Source organism: Salmo salar, chromosome 12, assembly GCF_965601325.2.
Source record: "Salmo salar chromosome 12, fSalSal1, whole genome shotgun sequence".
Classification (NCBI taxonomy): Eukaryota; Metazoa; Chordata; class Actinopteri; order Salmoniformes; family Salmonidae; genus Salmo; species Salmo salar.
In genome coordinates this window covers 79,953,099-79,977,522 of record NC_138302.1, presented here as the reverse complement: position 1 = coordinate 79,977,522, position 24,424 = coordinate 79,953,099, and the positions used below count along the sequence as shown (strand labels likewise).

The 24,424-nt window shown below is 44.2% G+C and overlaps 1 protein-coding gene across 15 annotated transcripts in view; it reads left to right on the top strand.

Moving 5' to 3' along the window:
• LOC106565841 (membrane-associated guanylate kinase, WW and PDZ domain-containing protein 1) overlaps nucleotides 1–24,424 on the top strand; it is a 182,401-nt gene that overhangs the window by 103,589 nt on the left and 54,388 nt on the right. The window contains exon 1 of one of the 15 annotated variants that reach the window (XM_082959329.1): nucleotides 298–798. The exons of the other annotated variants lie outside the window; for them this stretch is intronic. The gene's annotated coding sequence lies outside the window, so the exon portion shown is untranslated. Of the gene's footprint in view, nucleotides 1–297; nucleotides 799–24,424 lie in introns of those variants that run through there. 15 annotated transcript variants of the gene reach the window in all.

The following is a 24,424-nucleotide window of genomic DNA, read 5'->3' as shown; positions in this document are numbered from 1 at the left end:
TCATAGCTTTCACCTGGATTCTCCTGGTCGGTCTATGATATGGAAGGAGCTGGGTTTTGTATACTCAGTGAATATTCATGCACCCACACTCTATATGCCACATCTCATTCAGTCACTAATCTAAGCCCTATTCCACCCCATCCCCAGCCTTTTGTTCAGACCTAGCCCCATCCTTCTAGCCTGAGCAGCCCAGCCCCAGTAGACCAGCTCTGTCCATCTCTGCACCGGGCTTGCCTTTGGTAGTGTTGATTGCGGGGGTCACATGATGCGTGGGGATGGGCTCCCTTGCTGGGACTGCCTTGTTTGTCAGAACAGAGGAAGCATGTGTGACAACGTCTGTGTGTGATAGAGAGATATATAGGCTACTGAGGGGAGGAGAGAGAAAAAAGTGAGGGGGAGCGAGGGCAAGCGAGACTGAGTGAGAGACTGAGAGGAGGTGGGTGGGTGCATGTGGGAGACTGGAGACGTTGGTTTGGTTCAGTCAGACAGGAGCAGAGCAGAGCGGAGGAGCACAGCACTGTAAGTGTTTGTGTGAGTGAGTGTATATCTCACATCGGCTGAGCCTGGACTCTCAGCCTGGCAGGAACAGGATAACCCATCGGACAGAGAGACAGACCGACAGATATCGACAGCGAATCACAGACAGACAAGGGGAGGAAGTAGCTCGGATGCGAGCGTCGGACGCGCTCCCTGTGGATAAAGAGCTATCTGTTTTGTGGTTTTTTTCTTCCTACCTGACTGGATTCTCTGCTGTGTGTCGTGTAGCCCTGGACTAGCTGAGGAAATCACAGCTCAGAGGTATTTTCTCACTATTTGGCTTTGGCTTCAAGGATTTAATGGTTGGGGTGGGAAAGAAGGAATGTAGAGATAAAGAGAGTGTAGGGGGATTGCTGTTCATCAGGCGGAACATATCAGTATATGAGACAGAGGCAGATCGCTGGCAGAAATGTCAGCTGATGTGTTTTGGTCAAACGGAAGCTGTCTGTGTCTTGTGCGTATGTGTCTGGCGGAGACGGCAGTGCTCTGTGATGGGGGCTCTATTATTAAGCTGTGATCTGTTGACATGCCTGCTTCACCAGAGCTGGCTAGCAGCAGGGTTTCCAGCATACTAGTTTACCTCCTCTCCTCCTGTCCCCCTCGCTGTCTCCCTCTCTCTCTTTCCTTTCTCTCTCCCTCCATCCATCTCTCTGTCTGCTCCTCCCCTCCACCCCCTGGCTCTCTCTCTCCATCCCTCTGTAAATTTATTGTTTTAAAGCCTTTCTCTCTCTTACCCTCTGCCGTCGTGCTAGCCTTCAGTGAAGGAGCTTTTACTAGCTGAAAAAAATACCCATCTCAGTTGGGGTATTTTAGGCAGGTTTCTGGGTAATTTACCCTCAGTGGCCCTCAGGTTTTTCTTATTTTAATCCCCCCTCCCTGATGCTTCCCCCTCTGTTCAAATAATTTTGTACTGAAAACAGAGGCTTTGCAGAGGAAAATGGAGCATGTCACAGGTTGAGGGAAAGGCCTGTTTTGATCTCATTCTGTGTGTGTCTGTGTGTTCCTGTCTCTCTCTCCTCACCATGAGCCTCTTTCAGCCAGCATTGTGACAACAGCCTCTCCATCATAAAACCTCTCTAATCAATGTTGCCAATCAATGAAAAGCCATAACAAAGCCTCTCGACCTCTTCCTCCTAAAATGGGGTGGGGGGAGTCTGTTCAGTCCAGGGGTGCCTGGGCTCGGAATGCGACCCCTGACCTGCAATATGTGGTGTGGAAAATACTGGAAAGGACAGCCTGTGTGCTATGGATTAACCTATTGGCGGGGCAGATGGTTGTGTTCCTCATGGAATTGGGAGCACGGGCACTGAACCCAGTCTTCACCCGTCCCGGTGACCCCTTCCCCTGCATGCACACACCAACACGCCAGCTAGATCAGGCCAAGATGGAGGCCATGATGGAGGTGTATGCTTATGCTACTAGACTGAGAATATGCTAGCCGCCTCTTTGTTTGCTGTCTGGAAAACCTGCATGAAATCATGCCTCAGTCAGTAATGCGAAACAGACTAGTGTGGTATCAGAAATGCTACTCGAATAGCCAAGTGTACAATTGTCAGTGGGTGATATCTTTGTTTTGTTTGCTGAAGATTAGATTGTATTACATTATGTATCTGTGTGTGGAGGGGAGAAGAGGACTTCTGTTCCTCTCTTTCGGCATTGACGGGTTAAAGCGGCAGATGTTTGGGTGAGGTCGCTGGTTTGAGACAATATGTCAGAACCTTCGACTGTAGACAGGCAGACGGACAGACAGATGGACATATAGACAGAGGGAAACCCAAAAGGAATTCAGACGGGGCACGTCTTCTTTCATGGAAGTCAACATCGGCAAGGCAGCTTTGTACCAAATAAAGTGGCGTTGCTGCTATTGCGCTGAAACACAAACTGAGAATTGTGGCATGACGGGAATATGGTGAATCTTAAATTCATTTCCTGTCTCCCGTCATGTTCTTCTTGCCATGGACAGAAGCATCACTATGCAGTTGACTTAACAGGTCTTCTGTAGGTAAGTACTGTCTGTTCGCTCTCATTTTGGACCATTCATCTCTGGAAGAGAGATGTTAGTGTGCACAGCACATAGACACAGTCTCTCACCGATTCACCTCTCTCTCCCCTCTCACGTGAGACGTGCACTGACTACAGACTGAGAATAGAGACACACACTCTAACCCACACTATGCTGTTTAAGGCAGAATACCCCGACCAACATCCATACAAGTTTATACTGTTTAGTGGATGCAATGTGCTGCAGTGCAGGACTACTGTAAATAGTATAGGATTGATTATGGCTTATCAGGAAAATACCTGTTGTACACGTACAGTTGAAGTCGGAAGTTTACATACACTTAGGTTGGAGTCATTAAAACTCGTTTTTCAACCACTCCACACATTTTTTGTTAACAAACCATAGTTTTGGCAAGTCTGTTAGGACATCTACTTTGTGCATGGCACAAGTAATTTTTCCAACAATTGTTTATAGACAGATTATTTCACTTATAATTCACTGTATCACAATTCCAGTGGGCCAGAAGTTTACATAGACTAAGTTGACTGTGCCTTTAAACAGCTCTGAAAATTCCAGAAAATGATGTCATGGCTTTAGAAGCTTCTGATAGGCTAATTGACATCATTTGAGTCAATTGGAAGTGTACCTGTGGATGTATTTCAAGGCCTACCTTCAAACTCAGTGCCTCTTTGCTTGACATCGTGGGAAAATCGAAATAAATCAGCCAAGACCTCAGAAAAAAAATTGTAGACCTCCACAAGTCTGGCTCATCCTTGGGAGCAATTTCCAAATGCCTGAAGGTACCACGTTCATCTGTAAAAACAATAGTACACAAGTATAAACACCATGGGACCACACAGCCATCATACCGCTCAGGAAGGAGACGCGTTCTGTCTCCTGGAGATGAACGTACTTTGTTGCGAAAAGTGCAAATCAATCCCAGAATAACGGCAAAGGACCTTGTGAAGATGCTGGAGGAAACAGGTACAAAAGTATCTATGTCCACAGTAAAACGAGTCCTATATCGAAATAACCTGAAAGGCCGCTCAGCAAGGAAGAAGCCACTGCTCTAAAACCGCCATAAAAAAGCCAGACTACGTTTTGCAACTGCACATGGGGACAAAGATCGTACTTTTTGGAGAAATGTCCTCTGGTCTGATGAAACAAAAATAAAACTGTTTGGCCATAATGACCATCGTTATGTTTGGAGGAAAATGGGAAGGCTTGCAAGCCGAAGAACACCATCCCAACCATGAAGCACGGGGGTGGCAGCATCATGTTGTGGGGGTGCTTTGCTGCAGGAGGGGACTGGTGCACTTCACAAAATAGATGGCATCATGAGGATGGAAAATTATGTAGATAGTCAGGAAGTTAAAGCTTGGTTGCAAATGGGTCTTCCAAATGGACAATGACCCCAAGCATACTTCCAAAGTTGTGGCCAATTGGCTTAAGGACAACCAAGTCCTTCACAAAGCCCTGATCTCAATCCTATAGAAAATTTGCAGGCAGAACTAAAAAAGTGTGTGCTAGCAAGGAGGCCCTCAAAACTGACTCAGTTACACCAGCTCTGTCAGGAGGAATGGCCCAAAATTCACCCAACTTATTGTGGGAAGCTTGTGGAAGGCTACCCAAAACGTTTGACCTAAGTTAAACAATTTAAAGGCAATGCTACCAAATACTAATTGAGTGTATGTAAACTTCCGAACCACTGGGAATGTGATGAAAGAAAAATAAGCTGAAATAAATCATTCTCTCTACTATTATTCTGACATTTCACATTCTTAGAATAAAGTGGGGATCCTAACTGACCTAAGACAGGGAATTTTTACTAGGATTAAATGTCAGGAATTGTGAAACAGAGTTTAAATGTATTTTGCTAAGGTGTATGTAAACTTCCGACCTCAACTGTATGTATGCATACACAGTCTTAGTCATCTGTTTATGATCATTGAGAATGACCACACAACAAACAAACCATGTCCTACAGAGTTGCTTAGTAATCAGTGGTTGAATAGAAGCAACTGACTCATTCCCTGAATCCCAACTATAGGACACTAATTATAGGCTAGCCTTGGCTCCAATACTATTTTGTCATTTTAATTGTTCCACATCAGTGATTTGCATCATTGTTTCTTCAGAAGTTCTCTCTTAATGAATTATATAATGTTTTGGGGTAGTCTTGGGGCTTTGACATTTTAGAGACACATGGATGCAGTTTGGGGTTTTGGCAGGAGAGGGATATGTGTTGACCAAAATGTAAAAACAGCAATAGACTCAGGCAGCCACATTGCCCGCTGTCCAATTTGAGGTAACATTAGCATAAAGTGTGTGACAGGAGAATGGACTACACTGCAGTCGACTCAGGGTCCTGCTTTATTATATCAATGTCCACTATTAGAGTAGATGGGGACAATAGAGGGATGAGAGGGGAAAAATGGCAGAAATGCGGAGAGGGACGTGAAGAAGGAAAGATTAGAAAAACATCAAGAGGAGGGATGTTGAGATTAGAGAAAAAGAAATGGATAGATGATGGACATGGAATGAAAGTAGAGAGAGATGGCCACAGAAGGAAAGGAGAGAGAAGCTGAGAGAGAAATAGATGCAGAGAAGAAGAGGGGAAGATGGAAGGAGAGGGAGAGAGAACCACAAGCCTCCAGTGATATCCACTGGGTCACGCTCATGAAAAATGTAATCAAGCTTTGCAGATAACAGCTTCCTTCTAACTCGGCACAAACACCTATATCTGCACGAATGAGTTTTCTCAAACGCAATGATCTATTCTAAGGCTTTTACATTGTAACAAACAAAATACTCCCTTTTTCAAATCTGAGTGCTGTATATAATTATAAACTACAATTCTAGCGAGTCTCGCCATTCACAAGTCTTTGTTTCCTCTTTAGCCAAGAACTAGTTTAATACACTCTTTCAAATAACGTCTGTCCTGAAAGACTGGAATGCCAGCAGAATAAGAATAGCGTTCCCTATTATTAGAATAATTATAATAATGAATCATTGCCAAACAGATTTACGATGGCCTACTTTTCACCATGGCACATATTGGATCACTATCATGGATATCACGTTGTCTTTTTCTCCAACCTCTGGTTTATAATAAGTTATACACGATGACCATTTTCTATCTTCATCTCGACCGGCAATAATGAGCTCTGTTTGTATCTTAACACCAGACCGTAGTACTGTCTTGGACAGAATGTGGATTTGAAGTTGTTTGCAGGCTATTTACCCGCCCTTATATACATATTGGTAATCCAAGCTGTGTTCTGTGTCCACTAACATGGTCCTGGCTCCATGGCCTGGGCTGTCTGCTAGTTAGCGTTTTCCATTTGAATGCTGCAGGCTATAGTTTCAGAAGCAGAATGACCAAACAACTGCGAAATAGCCCTAGCCTGTGTCTAAATAGGAATTATCAAATCCAATCACATTTTATTGGTCACATACACATGGTTGGCAGATGTTAATGCTTGTGCTTCTTGTTAGCGAAATGCTTGTGCTTCTAGTTCCGACAGTGCAGTAATATCTAACAAGTAATCTAACAATTCCCCAACAACTACCTAATACACACAAATCTAAAGGAGTGAATGAGAATATGTACATATAAGCATATGGATGAGCGATGGCCGAGCGGCATAGGCAAGGTGCAATAGATGGTATAAAATACAGTATATACATGTGATATGAGTAATGTAAGTTATGTAAACATTATTAAAGTGGCATTGTTTAAAGTGACTAGTGATTCATTTATTAAAGTGGCCAGGGATCGGGTCTCAATGTCGGCAGCGGCCTCTCTATGTTAGTGATGGGTGTTTAGCAGTCTGATGGCCTTGAGATAGAAGCTGATTTTCAGTCTCTCGGTCCCAGCTTTGATGCACCTGTACTGACCTCACCTTCTGGATGGTAACGGGGTGAACAGGCAGTGGCTCGGGTGGTTGTTGTCCTTGATAATCTTTTTGGCCTTCCTGTGACATTGGGTGCTGTAGGTGTCATGGAGGGCAGGTAGTTTGTCCCCGGTGATGCGTTGTGCAGAACGCATCACCCTCTGGAGAGCCTTGCGGTTGAGGGCGGTGCAGTTGCCGTACCAGGTTGTGATACAGCCCGACAGGATGCTCTGGATTGTGCATCTGTAAAAGTTTGTCAGGCTTTTGAGTGACAAGCCATATTTCTTCAGCCTCCTTCAACACACTGTCTGTGTGGGTGGACCATTTCAGTTTGTCTGTGATGTGTACGCCGAGGAGCTTAAAATGTTCCACCTGCTCCACTGCTGTCCCTTCGATGTGGGTAGGGGGTCTGCTGTTTCCTGAAGTCCAAGATCATCTCCTTTGTTTTGTTGAGGGAGAGGTTATTTTCCTCACACCAGTTGGCGGTGTTCATGGCCATGCAGTTGTGGGTGAACAGGGATTACAAGAGGGGGCTGAGCATGCACCCTTGTGGGGCCCCAGTATTGAGGGTCAGCGAAGTGGAGATGTTGTTTCCTACCTTCACCACCTGGGTGCGGCCCGTCAGAAAGTTCAGGACCCAATTGCACAGGGCGGCGTTGAGACCCAGGGCCTCCAGCTTGATGATGAGCTTGGAGGGTGCTATGGTGTTGAATGCTGAGCTGTAGTCAATGAACAGCATTCTTACATAGGTATTCCTTTTGTCCAGATGGGATAGGGCAGTGTGCAGTGTGAAGGTGATTGTGTCATCTGTGGACCTGTTGGGGCGGTATGCAAACTGAAGTGGGTCTAGGGTGGCCGGTAAGGTGGAGGTGATTTTATTCTTGACTAGTCTCTCAAAGCACTTCATGATGACAGAAGTGAGTGCTACAGGGCGGTAGTCATTTAGTTCAGTTATCTTTACCTTCTTGGGTACAGGAACAATGGGCGCCATCTTGAAGCATGTGGGGACGACAGACTGGGATAGGGAGCGATTGAAAATGTCCGTAAACACACCAAGCAGGTTGTCTGCACGTGCTCTGAGGACGTGGCTAGGGATGCTGTCTGGGCCAGCAGCCTTGCGAGGGTTAACACATTTAAATGTTTTACTCACATCAGCCATGGAGAAGGAGAGGGGGTGGGCACAGACCTTGCTAGCGGGCCGCGACAGTGGCACTGTATTATCCTCAAAGGCGGGCAAGGAAGGTGTTTAGTTTGTCTGGAAGCGTGACGTCGGTGTCCGTGACGTGGCTGGTTTTCTTTTAGTAGTCTGTGATTTCCTGTAGACCCTGCCACATACGTCTCATGTCTGAGCCGTTGAATTGCGATTCCATCTTGTCCCTGTACCGGCATTTTGCTTGTTTGATTGCCTTGCGGAGGGAATAACTTCACTGTTTATATTCAGCCATATTCCCAGACCTTTTTCCATACTTAAATGTGGTGGTTCGTGCTTTCAGTTTTGCACGAATGCCACCATCTATCCACAGTTTCTGGTTAGGGTAGGTTTTAGTAGTCACAGTGGGTACAACATCTCCAATGCACATCTTTTTGAACTCACTCACCGAATCAGCGTATAGGTTGATGTTATTCTCTGAGGCTGACCAGAACATATTCCAGTCCGCGTGATCAAATCAATCTTGAAGCATGGCTTCCGATTGGTCAGACCAGCGTTGAATTGTTCTCGTCACTGGTACATCCTGTTTGAGTTACTGCCTATAAGACGGTAGGAGCAAGATGGCGTCATGGTCGGATTTGCCAAAGGGAGGGCGGGAAGGGCTTTGTATGAATCGCGGAAGTTAGATTAGCAGTGATTGAGTGTATTACCCCTGCGCGTAGTGCAATCAATATGCTGATAGAATTTAGGTAGCCTTGTTCTCAAATTTGCTTTGTTAAAATCCCCAGCTACAATAAATGCAGCCTCAGGATATATGGTTTCCAGTTTACATGTCCAGTGAAGTTCCTTGAGGGCCATCTTGGTGTCTTCTTGAGGGGGAATGTACACAGCTTTGACTATAACTGCCGAGAATTATCTTGGTAGGTAAAATGGCCGCATTTGATTGTAAGGAATTCTAGGTCGGGTGAGCAGAAGGACTTGAGTTCCTGTATGTTGTTATGATTACACCATGAGTCATTGATCATGAAGCATACACCCCCGCCTTTCCTCTTCCCAGAGAGGTGTTTATCGGCGCGATGCATGGAGAAGCCCGGTGGCTGAAATGATTCCGTCAGCATATCCCGAGAGAGCCATGTTTCCGTGAAACAGAGAATGTTACAATCTCTGATGTCTCTCTGGAAGGCAACCCTTGTCTCGAATTTCATCTACCTTGTTGTCAAGAGACTGGACATTGGCGAGTAGTATACTCGAGAGTGGTGGGCGATGTGCACGTCTACGGAGCCTGAACAGGAGGCTGCTCCGTCTGCCCCTTCTGTGCCGTTGTTTTGGGACTGCTTCTGGGATTATATCCATTGTCCTGGGTAAGGGTCCAAACAGAGGATCCGCTTCGGGAAAGTCGTATTCCTGGTCGTAATGTTGGTAAGTTGACGTCGCTCTTATATCCAATAGTTCCTCCCGGCTGTATGTAATAAGACTTAAGATTTCCTGGGGTAATAATGTAAGAAATAATACATTAAAAAAAATAAAAATAATGCATAGTTTCCTAAGAACTTGAAGCGAGACGACCATCTCTGTCGGCGCCATCTTGCAATGAGTACTGGAAAGTGGGCGTGAATGATCTTTGTTGTGTATCAACAATATAATTGAAATACATTTAGTCCAATTATGAGAAATTGGGAGGGAGATGAGGGGCAGGTGACGTCTAATAACATCTTCCATCAACAAGTGCAATGTGGATTAGCAGCACTGCCTGCACTGTTTCTATAGGCCTTCAACAGGAGAACTGATCTGTGCTATATTTGGGCAGTGTGTTTGAATAAAGGGAGAAAACGAACCTGTCTGTTCAGGTCAGGAGTGTTACTATCACATGCTGGATAAACAGAGGACTTGAACTTGGCAAGGGTAGTATAGTCTGTATTGATACCTGTACCATAGTGGCTGGATTACACATGATGAGATGTGTATATGTCGTGTTGACGTGAAACACCTGCTCAGGCCTTGGCTGCTGTGCCTGGGTTTTGACTGTTATGAGTACTAAAGCTTTACTGTATGTAGTTACAGCTATCTAGCAGTTAGTAGGGAGTTGTCACCTGGAAGTAAGGAATCTCTTTAGCTACTCTATGTTATGTCTGGAACAAGATTACACCTAGTTTAACCATAATCCACAGAGAGGGAGACAAAAGCAAATAACATATTTAAACTTAGTAAAACAGTCAGTGGTGATAAATTGATTTCTCATGTCAAATATTTCACCTGCTTGGTTTTAGTTTGTCCAGTACAATGGTCCCAAAAGTGCAAAACTCTTAAGATAAATCATGTACCCCAAATACAAACAGGTCTGCTGGGAAGGACAGAAGAGTAGTTGGATATGTCCTTACAACATATGTATTTGTGTAGAGTAAATGGATATTGTTTTGCAGGTAGTAGAGGAGGTACCACAAACACCATGGAGCGGACAGGTAACACCTATGTTTGATGTCCGCACACTCTCATACTCTCTCTCTCACTCACACACACACACTCTCACTGTCCTTCCCATAGCATTCCCACTCTAGTGATTAATTACAACTAGCCCGGTGTCTTCAGTGTGTACACACTGCTGCCTTCCACCTATTTTATTTTAGCATGTAACTCCCCTCCCCTCTGGGTCTTGAAAGAGCTCTACAATCAAATAGTCACGTCTCCTCCCTGTCAGGGAGTAGCAGGGAGATCTCGCCGCGATCTTCCCCCAGAGGGCTACACAGCCCTGGGATGAGAGGGAGGTCGTCCTCCTAGTTTGTCCTGTGAACACTGGAAGTCAGTAAATCTGGCTGTGACCTGGGCTCTGGGAGCACAGCACACAGAGAGAGCCGTGGGCAATTCCACTGTAACGGAAATTGTTGTGGGCAATTCCACGGTACTTTAAATGTATGCCAAACAAAAACCATTGATTTCAAAGTTTAACAAATCAAACTAGTTTTAACAATTTACACTTAACATTTTACAAAATGACAGTTGCTGGAAGAACTGTGCAGATGCAACGTTTGGTAACAACATTTCAGTAAAATCTCCCTCAGTTTGTGTCCACGTTTTCCAAAAACTCTTAAATATCTGCTCCAAATGAAGATTCAACTGCAGAAAGAAAGCGGTGTCAGCTATGACATGGCACATTGAAATCTATTTTGGTTATTGAACCGTAAGTGAAGTAGATTTACTCCCGGTAACGGAATTGCGGTAACGGAATTTCATCACGGGTCCCTGATCTATACTACACAGAAATACATAATTATGGATATGTACAGTATGTCATTATCTTCATGGTGATGTATCTTAAATAAGTACTTAAAGGTATAAATATGCAATATCCTCCTTTGCATATTTGGATATTATTCTACACACTGGCTATTATTTTAAAGAGCTCTGCCCCCAAACAAGACCAAATTTGGTTGGTCCGGATCAGACCAAATCTGAACCAACCAGTCTAAGTTTCACAAGTTACAGCACGGTAGAGCTCAGTAGAGTACACTGCAGTACAGTATAGTTTAATACAGTAGAGTACAGTAGAGTATAGTACAGTACATTATTGTGTACTCAACTCTAGTGTGCTCTACTGTGTACTGCACTGAACTCTACTCTACAGTACTGTCATTTAGCAGAAGCTCTTATCCAAAGCGTCTTCATCTTAAGATAGCTGGGTGGGACAATCACATATCACAGGCATAGAAAGTACATTTTCCCTAAATAACGTAGCTATCAGTAGAGTCAGAGATAGGGGAGGGGGGGTCAAGTGCAAGTGCTGCTTTTTTTGGGGTGGAGGTGAGGAGGAGGATTATTTAAGATACTGTTTGAAGAGGTAGGGTTTCAGGGACACTGCTGTCCTAGCTTCCTGTAGGGGTGGGAGGGCCAACAGACCTGAGGTGGCCGAACGGAGTGCTCATGTTGTGATGTAAGGGTTTCAGCATAGCCTGAAGGTAGGGAGGGGCAGTTCATCATGCTGTTCTGTAGGTAAGCACTATGGTCTTGTACTGGAAGCCAGTGGAGTGTGCGGAGGAACGGGGTGCAATAAGAGAACTTAGGAAGTTTGAAAACCAGGTGGGCTGTAGCATTCTGGATAAGTTGCAGGGGTTTGATGGCGCAAGCGGCAAGTCCAGCCAACAGTGAGTTGCAGTAGTCCAGACAGGAGAGGACAAGTGCCTGGATTAGGACCTGCGACGTTTGTACGATACTCTTCTTTAATGTACTGTGCTGTACTGTCCAAACTTGTGATGATTTCCCATTGTAGCCAATTGTAGAAAATTCAATTGCAGAAATTTCGTTTAGCGATTTCTTTTCTGGAAATTCCGTTACCAATTTTAATAATTAAAAAACTAAATTTATAGCAGTAAAAATACTAGAACTAATTGAGAGGTCTACCTTTACTTGTTACTCCTGTGAACTTTCATTATCCTCCCTCCTCATGAGGGAGAGAAATTAGAATATATCTTATAAAGATATGTGGGATTTTGGTTATGGAATTTCAAGGCAATATTTCTTAAACTTAAAAACGAAACATGATATTAGTTGGCAGGGGTCTTCAACATTATTGTGTGTTGATGTATTTTTACAACATTTTAAGACTTTTTCAGATAGATGTTTTCTAAGACCCCTTTTCCATCTGAAATCAAAGCCTTTGCTTTTTCGGATGGAAAATGGTTGAAAAATTTAAATATGCCTTCATTTTATTTACATTTACATTTTTTACATTTTAGTCATTTAGCAGACGCTCTTATCCAGAGCGATTTACAGTAGTGAATGCATACATTTCATTTCATTTCATGCATTTAAAAAAAAAATATATATATATATATTTTTTTGTACTGGCCCCCGTGGGAATCGAACCCACAACCCTGGCGTTGCACACAGGGAAGACTATATTTGAAACCCAATTTGACATGCTCCTATGAAATTCACATGTTGGTGCTCATAGGTCATTTTACATGGAAATGGAAATGCGGGCCACAGTAGCCTCACCATAGCTGGTCTGCTAGGTAGGATTCAGCCCAGACAAAACAAAATCATTTTGGCCGCTCAAATGTAGGCTACAGTATGCAGCTAATTCTGCATTGATTTTACATTGAATGTTTAAGGACATAAACATTGTGCACTAGGTTGTTAGCAATAGATGCAACAAAGTCATGTCCACCCTTTGAAATATCTCTGGATCTCATTATCAAGGAGGAAGACATGCAGTCAGTAATGTGATGGCGGAGTGTGGCTCACTGTCTCCGTTCTGTCGCAGTGAAGTCGGCCAAGAAGTCCAACTATGTGTTGCCCTTGTGGGAAGGGCTGAATGTAGGTCGTAGCTGAAATCCAAGCACAGGCTCTGGGGGGCTCTGCTGCTCTGGGGAACAGAGCTGTAGAGAGGAAATAAACCGATTTTCACACACAGCTATTTTGAGCAGCAACGTGCCTCCACAACCTCCTTTTGCCTTTCTGATCTATTTTGGAACTGTGATGTTCAAAACGTGATTGATTTTAGAGCAGTGTGTGTTTGCCTCAGTGGTGCCATCTCTGTCAGTGCAGAGATGGGCTATTTTCTACCCTGGTCCTATGATTTCTGTCCTCTCTGTCCTGAACCAAAAGCGGGTGATCTGAATGTAATCTTCTCCTTGCCAGTCCTTCATCGGCCAAGGGAATGTATAGTGCTATGTAATTGAGTCAGAATCATTTCTGTCTTTTTGTCCTGCAATTTTGCACTCAAATCAAATATTACTGTCAGGATCTAGCCTCACAAATGTCAGTGTTGAAAATATCTGAGTCAATTGTGCTAGCCAAAGAGAGAGCAGAGGCTCCCTAAAATAGTCTGTCATCAATTAAATATGCATTAGGCCCTTGGATTAGTCTGCCAGTGCAGCAGTTCGGTGACGACCAAAAGGCAGAGGTTAGTTGACTCGAATCCCCATCACTGAGGGCATTGAAGAGATCCATGTAGTTGGACAAGGCACAAGATAAACTGTTTATTTTATATACAGTATGGGAGGAGATTGTTCCACTCTATACAGCACAGATTCCCACCTTTTGATTTGTTGGCTGGAAGCATTCATGGTGTAGTGCTTTAAAGGTAAAGAGGACTGTTTACAGGAGGCTGCTGGGGTGTTTCCTGCAGCACTGAGGGACACAGCCAGAGGGACAAAGAAATAAAGGGCTTCCTGTGAACACACTCTCGGGCCAGGGTGGATTGGTAATGGGATTGTAAGGCAGGAGGGGAGACCAGTCAGGCCTGTCCTAACTGAATCAACAGCTCTGTCCTTCCCTCCCACTGTATCATACCACACCACACCCCTGCCCACACGTTAATCTATTGGGAAGGAGGCCCTGAGGAGAAGTGTCAATCTGAGACAGGGACCAGGTGGGAGTGTAACTATGGTCAATGATGGCGAGAAGAATAGACACAGGGTTGTGTTTGATGGTTAGCACTTCATTGGAGATGACAGGGATAAGACTGTAGACAGTAGGTCATTGATTGTCCCCGAGGTAGCTAGCTTAGGTTACAGTGCCTCTAAAGGTAATTATGACTGGTGAACGGTGGTGGTTATGTATAGATTGTGGTTAAGTTATCACGTTGATGTCACTCCCCTTATAGCATCCAGCTCACAACAACAGGAGTGATGGTTGCATGCCAGGCCAGGGGATGATGTATTGTTTGTGATTGTAGAGGAAACATTACCAATGTATAGGGGGTGATAACAGGTTTATGATGATAGCTGTGACATGGTCAGGGATGATTGTGGACTAGCTGTAATGTTGATAACTTCAACTGCAGTCACATGGGGATGTGGTTTAGGTACCTGGCTATGGGGTTGATTAGGTCAGACCAGGACACTCATGCTGAACAGAAGAGAGATGCAGGAGAACACCTCATTCACAGCGACAGAGGACACATCCAGGTGTGTGTGTCTGTGTGTTGCTGGGGAGAGGTTGCTTTATAAAGCCCCATTAGGGGATTGTTATTCCTTGTTTGGCCCGGGACAATGCCATTTGGTGGCCACAGCCCCTCCCCCTTAGTAGTAGCCAAGCTACAGGTTTATGTGTGTGTGTGTGTGTGTGTGTGTGTGTGTGTGTTTGTGTGTGTGTGTGTAGCTGCTGATTGTGATAAGTGTTTCCTCTGCTAACCTTTGAAGCATTACAGGCCAGTCTGTGCACCATGTCGTGCTCCTGTGTCAACCGGTGGCCCAGTCACCCGAGAGCAGCAGGGCATGTGCTGGGACAGAAGGATTACAGGAGGGAGGGCGGTTCGCATGGGGTTACAGAGAGGCCATGCACTGTCAAATATAACCGACAAAAAAGGGCTTTATTGGCATGGGAAACATAATTTTTACATTGCCAAAGCAAGTGAAATAGATCATTTAAAAAAAAAGTTCAATTAAAAATGAACATTAAACATTACACTCACAAAAGTTTCAAAGAAATGGTAACATTTCAAATGTCATATGGATATGTATAGTGTTGTAACAATGTGAAAATAGTTAGAGTACAAAAGGAAACATAAATATGGGTTGTATATACAAAGGTGTTTGTTCTTCACTGGTTGCCCTTGTGGCAACAAGTCACAAATCTTGCTGCTGTGATTGCACAATATGGTATTTCTCCTAATAGATATGAGAGTTAATCAAAATCTGATTTGTTTTTTCGAATTGTTTGTGGGTCTGTGTAGTCTGGGGTAAATATGTGTCTTTATGGTCATACATTTGGGAAGGAGGTTAGGAAATGCAGCTCAGTTTCCACCTCATTTTGTGGGCAGTGTGCACATAGCCATCTTCTCTTGAGAGCCAGGTCTGCCTACGTTGGCCTCTCAATAGCAAGGCTATGCTCACTGAGTCTGTTAGTAGTCAAAGCTTTTCTGAAGTTTGGACAAAGTCATAGTGATCAGGTATTCTGCCACTGTGTACTCTCAGTTTAGGGCCAAATGGCATTCTAGTTTTCTTTTGTTTTCTTTTTTTTCCCCAATGTGTCAAGTTATTTGGTTTTGTCTAATTGTCTAACTCACTCTCAAGATATGAAGGCTGATATCTATGGTGCATCCCTAGTCATGTCCCTCAGTTGTGGATAAAACTGATGGGTTCTGTCTGTCTGTGTTTTATAGACTGAAAAACAGCAGACTCTTTTCCAGTTCTGTGAGGATATCAAATGCAGTGTACAGTGAGGGGAAAAAAGTATTTGATCCCCTGCTGATTTTGTACGTTTGCCCACTGAGAAAGAAATGATCAGTCTATAATTTTACTGACCCAATGACCCAAAACACACGGCCAAAGCAACAAAGGAGTGGCTCAAGAAGAAGCACATTAAGGTCCTGGAGTGGCCTAGCCAGTCTCCAGACATGAATCCCATAGAAAATCTGTGGAGGGAGCTGAAGGTTCGAGTTGCCAAACGTCAGCCTCGAAACCTTAATGACTTGGAGAAGATCTGCAAAGAGGAGTGGGACAAAATCCCTCCTGAGATGTGTGCAAACCTGGTGGCCAACTACAAGAAACGTCTGACCTCTGTGATTGCCAACAAGGGTTTTGCCACCAAGTACTAAGTCATGTTTTGCAGAGGGGTCAAATACTTATTTCCCTAATTAAAATGCAAATCAATTTATAACATTTTTGACATGCGTTTTCCTGGATTTTTTTGTTGTTATTCTGTCTCTCACTGTTCAAATAAACCTACCATTAAAATTATAGACTGATCATTTCTTTGTCAGTGGGCAAATGTACAAAATCAGCAGGGGATCAAATACTTTTTTCCCCCACTGTATATGGAGTCTGTGAGGAGACTGAAGCAGACCATAGTAGACTAGACCCGCCACTCTCCCTGAAGCCCTTCTCTCTCTGAGTCACACAACATACTGTACCACGTCTCCTCCTGTTTTCCTGTTCACTTCATCAGGGTTCTCTCTCCTCCTCACACAACAATCACCAGGTCAGACACCCCTCTTCCTCCTGGTCTCCATATTCACATTATTACATAAGGACTGCTGTATGTATGTGGTGGTGGTGTGCCTGCTTGGGTCTCCTCAGTGTTCTCACATTAATCGTTTCGAATGCTGTTAATTGACTACAGCTCAGCCTTCAACACCATACTACCGTCCAAGATCATCATTAAGCTCGGGGCCCTGCGTCTGAACCCCGCCCTGTGCAACTGGGTCCTGGACTTCCTGACGGGCTGCCCCCGGGTGGTGAAGGTATGCAACAACGCCTCTACGACACTGATCCTCAACACAGGGGCCCCACAAGTGTGCTTGCTCAGCCCCCTCCTGTACACCCTGTTCATCCATGACTGCGTGGCGACACACGTCTCCAACTCAATCATCAAGTTTGCAGATGACACAACAGTGGTAGGCCTGATTACCAACGCTGATGAGAGAAGAGGTGTGGGCCCTGGCAGGGTGGTGCCAGGAAAAGAACCTCAACGTCAACAAAACGAAGGAGCTGATCGTGGACTTCAAGAGACAGCAGAGGGAGCACATCCACATTGACGGGCCGCAGAGAAGGTGAAAAGCTTCACTTCACTGACAAACTGAAATGGTCCACCCACACAGACAGTGTGGTGAAGAAGGTGCAACAGCTTCTCTTCAAACTCAGGAGGCTGAAGAAATTTGGCTTGTCACCTAAGACCTTCACAAACTTTTACAGATGCACCATTGAGAGCATCCTGGCGGGCTTTATCACATCCTGGTATGGCAACTGCACATTCCGCACCCACAGGGCTCTCCAGAGGGTGGTGCGGTCTGCACAACACATCACCAGGGGGTACACTGCCTGCCCACCAGGACATCTACAGCACCTGGTGTCACAGGAAGGCCAAGAAGATCATCAAGGCCCTCAACCACCTGAGCCATGACCTGTTCACCCCTCTACCATCCAGAAGGTGAGGTCAGTACAGGTGCGTCAAAGCTGGGACTGAGAGACTGAAATACAGCTTCTATCTCAAGGCCATCAGACATAGGCACCACTACTTGGCCTCTGCCCAGTAACCTACCCTGATCTTTAGTCACTGTCACTAGCCGGCTACCACCCGGTTACTTAACCCAGGCTGCTCCTGTATACATAGACATGGAACACTGGTCACTTTTCAATAATGTTTACATACTGTTTTACCCACTTCATAGGCCTATCCTATTTAAATATACTTATAATTCACTGTATCACAATTCCAGTGGGTCAGAAGTTTACATACACTAAGTTGACTGTGCTTTTAAACAGCTTGGAAAATTCCATAAAATTATGTCATGGCTTTAGAAGCTTCTGATAGGCTAATTGACATCATTTGAGTCAATTGGAGGTGTACTTGTGGATGTATTTCAAGGCCTACCTTCAAACTCAGAGCCTCTTTGCTTGACATCATGGGAAAATGAAAAGAAATCAGCCAAGACCTAAAAAAAAAAAAATGGTAGACCTCCACAAGTCTGGTTCATCCTTGGGAGCAATTTCCAAACAACTGAAGGTACCACGTTCATCTGTACAAACAATAGTACCCAGTATAAACACCATGGGACCACGCAGCCGTCATACCGCTCAGGAAGGAGACGCGATCCTAGAAGGCCAGCATCCTGGAGTGGCCTCTTCACTGTTGATATTGAGACTGGTGTTTTGCGGGTACTAATTAATGAGGCTGCCATACATACTCTGGAGTCCGACATTGCTCGTCCTAATATTTCTATGTTTCTTAATTCCATTATTTTACTTTTTAGATTTGTGTATTGTTAGATGCTACTGCACTGTTGTAGCTAGGAACACAAGCATTTTTGCTACACCCGTAGTAACATCTGTTAAATATGTGTAAACGACCAATAACGATTTGATTTAGGGTTTCTTATATGGGCCTGCTCTGTCGTGCCTCTGTAGCCTTCCATTTGTCTGTGCCTTTAAATGAAAATGGTATCAACTACATTATAAGGAAATCAAGCCCTCAATGTCAGAGGAGACTGAGACTGGCTTCTGAGTGATTCTGTTATTCCAGGGTTGTCCTTAGCAACAGAACAGAATGTCTCACTACACGCAATGCAATTACATTTTTATGTACAGATGGCCTAGGTCTGTAATTTTCACTACCTTACTCCATACACAAAAGGGTCATCAATGTACATTGTTTGTGAGGACATGTATGTCACTGCAGTGGTTAACACAACATTCTAATGTTGTAGCATACAAATAACTGTGCTACCATGCTAAATAGTACATTATGAGTGGACAGCTACTCAGTATTTAAAGCCTTATCATCAATCAAGCTTTTACTGTTTTACTGATGATCTTATTGCACCGATATATCTCAACAGTACCGCTAGCCATGAGTTAACGTTGGGCTGACGCTTGCATCTAGTCTCAAAGGCTTTATTGTGTGTTGATGCGTGGATTATGCTAACTGTGTAACGGTTATTTCTGGGCTCTCTCTTGTGTTCCTCTGGGTTTGTGAGGTCAGGCTGGAACGAATGAGGCCTGTGCTGTGGCGCTACCCGTTAAAGTGATACTCTGAGGAGCTTTGAGAAGGACTCTCTCTTCCATAGCAGACATCAATTGAGCTTTTGTATGGGACAGGGAATTCATTAACTCAATAGGAATGACAGTGTCCTAATCTGGCTGAGGGCTGAGAGGCTGTCTTTTCTGACCTGGAAATACTGATAACAACCCACACTTCCTGTTTGTGTCCGAGGGGAGCCGTGTGATTGGTGGGATGAGTCAACAGCACTCTACTGAGTCTGCTTTTTCAGTAGAACACTCCTCCTGGGGGAAGCCTCCACCAAGGTCAACACTGTGTCTGCAATGGAGACGCTTCTAAGTTTCTCTGATAAAGTTCATGCTTTGTTTGAGGGTTTGTCTTGCGCATCAATATTTCCCCGCACTGAGCGTGGAGGAGTTGTGAACAACAATGACCAGCCTGAGATTTTAAATTGCTGATCGCAGTGATGTCATACACAAGCTATGTTGTAAACAGAACACAATGCCATTAGGTCACTTCTCCTATGTAGCGGTGGCTACAGGGGAGATGCTAGGGTGTGTGAGTTATCGTCACATGTTTGATTTGACAGCTGTCATTAAAATGGCCACTGCGGTGAGGAGCATTTCCCAGCATCTTCTCCCAGCTCCCCGTGCTATTTTTACCAGCAGCCATATTCTCATCAGCTCACTGGAGTGATGGGGCGATAGTGGAGTGGAGGCTGTTGCTCTCATACTGAAGAGAAAGAGAACAAACAGGAGAGATTTGGTTACCAATCCATTGCTTAGGGGAAGCAGCTGCTGCCTCGTGGACAGACCCCTTTGTAAATACACCACAGTGTACTAAGCAACATGTAGAGTAGACCGATGGTATGTAGGTAAAAAAAAAAGTCTTGAAAATATCATAAACGTATGTATTTTAATTAATCCACCATGACAAAGCATTACCTCAATCATTATTGGGTTGAGCAGAATATCTTAGTAGTAGTAGTATTTTAACTACATTGTTTAGGTAATGGAGAGTAGAAGGCAGAAACAGAGAGAGATGGAGCGATATAAGAGCGAGATAGTGGGCGAGAGATGAGTTTGACTGGCTCTGCCATCCTGTCGTCAATTAACATAGCAGTGTTACATAATCGTGTCACCAACGCACCATAGAGCTGTTTAATACTGACTACACCAACTGGCCCCTGTCAGCATCCAATAACATGTACAGTAGCATGCACAGGAGAGCCGTTCACAGCCTTGATTGACAAACAGTCCCCCTCGCATACATCTCTATGTTAAATGTCATAATTTCTTGTTATTTTTGAAACCTTTGGTTTATGTATGCAATATTGTAGTCCTCCAATTTAAGTGGTCATTCTCACTGTTAAATGAATTATTTTGACACTATGTGTCATGCTTGAATCATGACACTACCCAGGTTTCCATCAGTGGAGGCTGCTGAGGGGATGACAGCTCATAATAATGGCTGGAAAGGAGCAAATGGAATGACATCAAACACATGGAAACCATGTTTGATGTATTTGATACTATTCCACTGACTCTGCTCCAGTCATTACCACAAGCCCGTTCTCCCCAATTAAGGTGACTCAAAACTCCTGTGGTTTCCATCCAACCTTTTTATGTGAGTAAAGTACATGTCGAATAAAAAAATCACAACAGGCCTGATGGAAACAGCACATTTGTCAGTAAACTTTAGGTGGGATCTTTTTGTGTCTGTAAAATTAATTATAGGAGAAATGGCAGTGGAACCGCTTTTCTTCGCAAATATTGATATAATAACCATCATATCAACGTAAACTTGGACTCAGGTGATGATATGTTGTGTGGTCCTTCCACTACGACTCGGGAAATCATGCAGGTTATTGGGCTACAGAGGAAATAAGTTATGATGAACTTCAGTGTGGTGAAAGCAGGGGCGCAACTTTCACTGGGGACCGGGGGGACATGTCCCACCCACATTCTGAAATTGCATTTTTGGCTCCCCCAGTTTTATCATTGGAATTTGATAGGCTGTTTGGAGTGTTTATCCGACTGGATAAAAAAAATATATATACAGTGGGGGTAAAAAGTATTTGATCTCCTGCTGATTTTGTATGTTTGTCCACTGACAAAGGAGAGAGAACCCTGATGAAGTGAACAGGAAAACAGGAGGAGACGTGGTACAGTATGTTGTGTGACTCAGAGAGAGAAGGGCTTCAGGGAGAGTGGCGGGTCTAGTCTACTATGGTCTGCTTCAGTCTCCTCACAGACTCCATATACAGTGGGGGAAAAAAGTATTTGATCCCCTGCTGATTTTGTACATTTGCCCACTGACAAAGAAATGATCAGTCTATAATTTTAATGGTAGGTTTATTTGAACAGTGAGAGACAGAATAACAACAAAAAATCCAGAAAAACGCATGTCAAAAATGTTATAAAAGGATTTGCATTTTAATGAGGGAAATAAGTATTTGACCCCTCAGCAAAACATGACTTAGTACTTGGTGGCAAAACCCTTGTTGGCAATCACAGAAGTCAGACGTTTCTTGTAGTTGGCCACCAGGTTTGCACACATCTCAGGAGGGATTTTGTCCCACTCCTCTTTGCAGATCTTCTCCAAGTCATTAAGGTTTCGAGGCTGACGTTTGGCAACTCGAACCTTCAGCTCCCTCCACAGATTTTCTATGGGATTAAGGTCTGGAGACTGGCTAGGCCACTCCAGGACCTTAATGTGCTTCTTCTTGAGCCACTCCTTTGTTGCCTTAGCCGTGTGTTTGGGTCATTGTCATGCTGGAATGCCCATCCACGACCCATTTTTAATGCCCTGGCTGAGGGAAGGAGGTTCTCACCCAAGATTTGACAGTACATGGCCCCGTCAAATGATGCGGTAAAGTTGTCCTGTCCCCTTAGCAGAAAAACACCCACAAAGCATAATGTTTCCACCTCCATGTTTGACGGTGGAGATGGTGTTGTTGGGGTCATAGGCAGCATTCCTCCTACTCCAAACACGGTGAGTTGAGTTGATGCCAAAGAGCTCCATTTTGGTCTCATCTGACCACAACACTTTCACCAGTTGTCCTCTGAATCATTCAGATGTTCATTGGCAAACTTCAGACGGGCATGTATATGTATTCTTGAGCAGGGGGACCTTGTGGGAGTGCTGCAGGATTTCAGTCCTTCACGGTGTAGTGTGTTACCAATTGTTTTCTTGGTGACTATGGTCCCAGCTGCCTTGAGATCATTGACAAGATCCTCCTGTGTAGTTCTGGGCTGATTCCTCACCGTTCTCATGATCATTGCAACTCCACGAGGTGAGATCTTGCATGGAGCCCCAGGCCGAGGGATATTGACAGTTTTTTTGTGTTTCTTCCATTTGCGAATAATCGCACGAAATGTTGTCACCTTCTCACCAAGCTGCTTGGCGATGGTCTTGTAGCCCATTCCAGCCTTGTGTAGGTCTACAATCTAGTCCCTGATATCCTTGGAGAGCTCTTTGGTCTTGGCCATGGTGGAGAGTTTGGAATCTGATTGATTGATTGCTTCTGTGGACAGGTGTCTTTTATAAAGGTAACAAATTGAGATTAGGAGCACTCCCTTTAAGAGTGTGCTCCTAATCTCAGCTCGTTACCTGTATAAAAGACACCTGGGAGCCAGAAATCTTTCTGATTGAGAGGGGGTCAAATACTTATTTCCCTCATTAAAATGCAAATCAATTTATAACATTTTTGACATGCATTTTTCTGAATATTTTTGTTGTTATTCTGTCTCTCACGGTTCAAATTAACCTACCATTAAAATTATAGACTGATCATTTCTTTATCAGTGGGCAAACGTACAAAATCAGCAGGGGATCAAATACTTTTTCCCCCCACTGTATATAATTATGTCCCCCCCACTTCTAACACCAAAGTTGCGTCCCTGGGTGAAAGTGCATGGTGATGAGCTTGATGCTCCTTTCAATAAGTATTTAGGCTCTTTCAATAAATATTTAGGCTCTTATTCTGGTGACATGATGATCAATGCTTGGCTGTCGTTTGCAAAAATGTAAATAATCTTGCACCTTTATCCACAATAATCTCATCATGTAGGCTATAACCACACTGTATCTGCAAGCTGTTGGCTGGAGCACAGGTACCAGTACCAGCGTAGGCACATTAGCTAAATACACTTTTTTTGTGACAAAACCATCGGTAGAGTTGAAAATGCAATGGAAACCAATTTAACTTGTATTTTTTCTTCGGTCCATGGGAATTTAGCCGCAAAAGTTCTTTTTATGTGCACTATGTCATTATGCACAGACTTTTTCCCGCAACAAGTAAAAAATGTATATATTTTTTTCCCCTTTATTTAACCAGGTAGGATTATCGGTAGGGTAGTCCGTTTTACGAGGGTATGTTTGGCAGCGTGAGTGAAGGATGCTTTGTTGCGAAATAGGAAGCTGATTCTAGATTACATTTTGGATTGGAGATGCTTAATGTGAGTCTGGAAGGAGAGTGTACAGTCTAACCAGACACCTAGGTCTTTGTAGTTGTCCACAAATTCAGAACCGGCCAGAGTAGTGATGCTAGATGGGCGGGCAGGTGCAGGCAGCGATCGGTTGAAGAGCATGCATTTAGTTTCACTTGCATTTAAGAGCAGTTGGAGGCCATGGAAGGAGAATTGTATGGCATTGAAGCTCGTCTGGAGGTTAGTTAACACAGTGTCCAAAGAAGGGCCAGATGTATACAGAATGGTGTCGTCTGCGTAGAGGTGGATCAGAGAATCACCAGCAGCAAGAGCGACATCATTGATATATACAGAGAAAAGAGTCGGCCTGAGAATTGAACCCTGTGGCTGTCAGAGGTCCGGACAACAGGATGTCCCATTTGACACACTGAACTCTGTCTGAGAAGTAGTTGGTGAACCAGGCGAGGCAGTCATTTGAGAAGCCAAGGTTGTTGAGTCTGCCGATAAGAATGCGGTGATTGACAGAGTCGAAAGCCTTGGCCAGGTCGATGAATACGGCTGCACAGTATTGTCTTTTATCAATGGAGGTTATGATATCTTTTAGGACCTTGAGCATGGCTGAGGTGCACCCATGACCAGCACGGAAACCAGATTGCATAGCGGATAAGGTATGGTGGGATTCAAAATGGTCGGTGATCTGTTTATTAACTTGGCTTTCGAAGACCTTAGAAAGGCAGGATAGGATAGATATAGGTCTGTAACAGTTTGGGTCTAGAGTGTCTCCCCCTTGAAGAGGGGGATAACCGCGGCAGCTTTCCAATCTTTGGGGATCTCAGATGATACGAGAGGTTGAACAGGCTAGTAATAGGGGTTGCAACAATTGTGGCGGATAATTTTAGAAAGAGAGGGTCCAGATTGTCTAGCCCGGCTGATTTGTAGGTCTTTCAGCATCAGCCATCTGGATTTGGGTGAA